Source organism: Triticum dicoccoides, chromosome 5A (genome assembly GCF_002162155.2).
Source record: "Triticum dicoccoides isolate Atlit2015 ecotype Zavitan chromosome 5A, WEW_v2.0, whole genome shotgun sequence".
Classification (NCBI taxonomy): Eukaryota; Viridiplantae; Streptophyta; class Magnoliopsida; order Poales; family Poaceae; genus Triticum; species Triticum dicoccoides.
Genome location: NC_041388.1, coordinates 43,614,160 through 43,618,272, shown reverse-complemented (window position 1 = coordinate 43,618,272; position 4,113 = coordinate 43,614,160).

The window sequence follows — 4,113 nt, the reverse complement described above, 5'->3', positions numbered from 1 at the left end:
TTGCACTTGTTCTTGCCAAAATGATAAGAGTGAAGTATGTTGGCGGAGTCACCCTCAAGAACTCTCTAGTTCTTCTTCTTTTGGATCCACACCATCTTGATGGGAATCCTTGGAGTTGTAGTCGTACTTGATGAAGTGGAACTTGAAGTAGTCTTGGGAATCCACTTGACTAAGGTCTTAGGAGCTTCTTCAAATGCATCAATTTCCTCTTGAAGCTTGACCTTGCCTTTTTACTCGTAGTCTTGTGGTGGAAGATCATCTTGAGCTTGTGTTCCCTTGAAAGAAGTATCATGTTGAGGAACAAACTTTGTCTTGGGGTATTGATCTTCTTCCCACTCAACTCCATTGGCATTGAACTTCCGTTCAAAACCAACACCTTGATTCTTCCGGTGCAGTCCTTGCTTGCGCACAATTTCCTCGAATTGCTTACTCCCGGCAAGGCTTTTGTACACTCCTTTCTCTATAATTCCCTTCAATAAGCTATTTTCTTGCTCAAGTGTAACTTGGCTAAGAGAATCATTAGTGGAATCAAGAGAACTACTAGAAGAAACAATATTGGATTTAGCATGATCATTGTTACTGCTAGAGGAAGAATCTTTCTTGTTCTTATTACTAGACTTGACTTGAGGCATGTAAGTGGATAAGAGTAAACGCTTGGCAATGTAAGAAGAGCTTTTCTTGCGGAGATCATCATTGATTGCTTTTAAGAACTCATGCTCTTGCTCAAGATTGAGCTTTTCAAAGCGTAATTTCTCATGAGCTCTTAAAAGTTCTCGATGATCTTCGAAGATAGTTTCATGAGCTAACTTAAGAGTGTTTAGTTCTTTAGTTAGAGCCTCAATCTTCTCCTTATCATTGTCATTCGTTTTATCTTGATTAGCATGATTAATTGACCTTTCATCATAGTATTCATCACTAGAGTTGTCAACAAGCAAATCATCACCTAACAAGTCATCTTCATCACTATTGAAATCAGCATACTCGGGGTGTGTTACCTTAGGACCTTTGGCCATGAAGCATCTTCCAATTCCTTCATTTGGTGAGTCAAATATGTCATAGGAGTTGGTTGACACAAGTGTTAGACCGGCAACACCTTCATCTTGAGTATCTTCGGAGTCGGAGTGATAACTTCTCTCGGAGTGGCTGTCGGAGTCGGAGCCGGATACCCATTCACCAACATGAGCTTGATGTCTTCGTCTTGTGTAGCTCCTTGATGATTTTTCCTTCCTTTCTAAATCCTTGCTTCTCCGTGAGTATCTTCGTTCATAACGATCATCTCTACTCCTCCTCTCTCCTGGTGGTGATTCTTTGCTTCTTCTTTTGGAGAATCTTCTCTTCTCTTGTAGGGAGCCGTACACTCATTGGAATAGTGTCCTGGTCTTCCACAACTGTAGCAGTTTCGCTCTCGACTAGAAGATCTTTTGTCATTGTAGGACCTTGACTTGAAGCTTCTATCTTTGCTTCTACTCTTGTAGAACTTGTTGAAGTTCTTCACCATTAAGCTCAATTCTTCATTGAAGTCTTGTTTCTCACTTGATGATGTAGGGGCTTCACATGAGGCTTTATAGGCACCACTTGATTTGTTGTGAAGTTCCTCTTTATCCTTAAGTGACATCTCATGAGCAACAATTCTTCCAATCACCTCCGTTGGCTTGAGATCTTTGTAACTGGGCATCATTTGGATCAATGTGCACACGGTATCATATTTTCCATCCAAGGCTCTTAGAATCTTCTTGATGATGAATCTGTCGGTCATCTCTTCACTTCCTAAGCCGGCAATCTCATTTGTGATGAGAGCAAGGCTAGAGTACATTTCAGCGACACCTTCACCATCCTTCATCTTGAACTTGTCAAGTTGACTTTGAAGCACATCCAACTTGGATTCCTTGACGGAGTCGGTACCTTCGTGCATATCAATCAAAGTGTCCCAAATTTCCTTCGCATTCTCAAGACGGCTGATTTTGTTGAATTCTTCGGGGCACAATCCGTTGAAGAGAATATCACAAGCTTGAGCATTGTATTGCAACATCTTCAACTCATCCGCGGTAGCTTCACGGCTTGGTTCTCTCCCATCAAAGAAGTCACCTTGCAAACCAACACACACAATAGCCCAAACGGCGGGGTTATGTCCAAGAATATGCATTTTCATTTTATGCTTCCAACTAGCAAAATTAGTACCATCAAAGTAGGGAGTTCTACGGTGATAATTTCCCTCGCTAGACGCCGTACTCTCCTAGGTTGTGAAACCAAGGCTATGACCACCAAAGCTATGGAGATCAAAGCAACTGGAGACCAAAGCTCTGATACCACTTGTAGGATCAAAAGTATGTCTAGAGGGGGGTGATTAGACTACTTTACCAAATAAAAACTTGACCTTTTCCCAATTTTAGTTCTTGGCAGATTTTAGCTATTTTAGGACAAGTCAAGCAATCATCACACAATTCAAGCAAGCATGCAAAGAGTATATTGGCAGCGGAAAGTAAAGCATGCAACTTGCAACAATGTAAAGGGAAGGGTTTGGAGAATTCAAACGCAATTGGAGACACGGATGTTTTTCCCGTGGTCCGGATAGGTGGTGCTATCCTACATCGATGTTGATGGAGACTTCAACCCACAAAGGGTAACGGTTGCGAGATCCACACAGGGCTCCACCCACAAAGGGTAACGGTTGCGCGAGTCCACACAGGGCTCCACCCACGAAGGGTCCACGAAGAAGCAACCACCCACAAAGGGTCCACGAAGAAGCAACCTTGTCTATCCCACCATGGCCATCGCCCACACAGGACTTGCCTCACTAGCGGTAGATCTTCACGAAGTAGGCGATCTCCTTGCCCTTACAAACTCCTTGGTTCAACTCCACAATCTTGTCGGAGGCTCCCAAGTAACACCTAGCCAATCTAGGAGACACCACTCTCCAAGAAGTAACAAATGGTGTGTAGGTAATGAACTCCTTGCTCTTGTGCTTCAAATGATAGTCTCCCAAACACTCAACTCTCTCTCATAGGATTTGGATTTTGTGGAAAGAAGATTTGAGTGGAAAGCAACTTGGAGAGGCTAGAGATCAAGATTCATATGGTAGGAATGGAATATCTTGGTCTCAACACATGAGTAGGTGGTTCTCTCTCAGAACATATGAGTTGGAATGGTGTATGTGTTCTGATGGCTCTCTCTTCGAATGAAGAGGGGGTGGAGGGGTATATATAGCCTCCACACAAAATCCAACCGTTACACACAGTTTTCCAATCTCGGTGGGACCGAATCAACAAACTCGGTCGGACCGAAAATGTAAACCTAGTGACCGTTAGAGATTGTCGGTGGGACTGACATGCAACTCGGTAGGACCGATGTGGTTAGGGTTTGGGCATAACATAATCTCGGTGAGACCGATTACACAAACTCGGTGATACCGAATTTGGTAATTAGCTAACCAGAGAGTTGGTCAGGCAAACTCGGTGGGACCGATTTGCTCTTTCGGTGAGACCGAACAGTTACAAAGGGGAAACACTGAATTTACATTGCAATCTCGGTGGGACTGATTCGCTCTTTCGGTGAGACCGAAAAGTTACGAAAGGGAAACAGAGAGTTTGCAATCCCATCTCGGTGAGACCGAGATCCCTATCGGTAGAACCGAATTGCTAGGGTTTGGCAGTGGCTAATGACAAGTGAAACTCGGTGGCGCCAGATAGGAAGAATCGGTAGGACCGAGTTTGGCTTAGGGTTTAGGTCAAATGTGGATATGGGAAAGCAGTTGAGGGTTTTTGGAGCATATCACTAAGCACATGAAGCAAGAGGCTCATTAAGCAACACCTCATCCCTCCTTGATAGTATTGGCTTTTCCTAAAGACTCAATGTGATCTTGGATCACTAAAATATAAAATGAAGAGTCTTGAGCTTTTGAGCTTGAGCCAATCCTTTGTCCTTAGCATTTTGAGGGTTCCACTTTCACATCCATGCCATGCCAATCATTGAGATTTCCTGAAATAATCATCTTGGAATAGCATTAGCTCAATGAGCTATATGTTGTTATGAATTACCAAAACCACCTAGGGATAGTTGCACTTTCACTTCTCCATCCTCCTGCTCTAAATCTTTCTGGAGGGGATTGTTGTCATC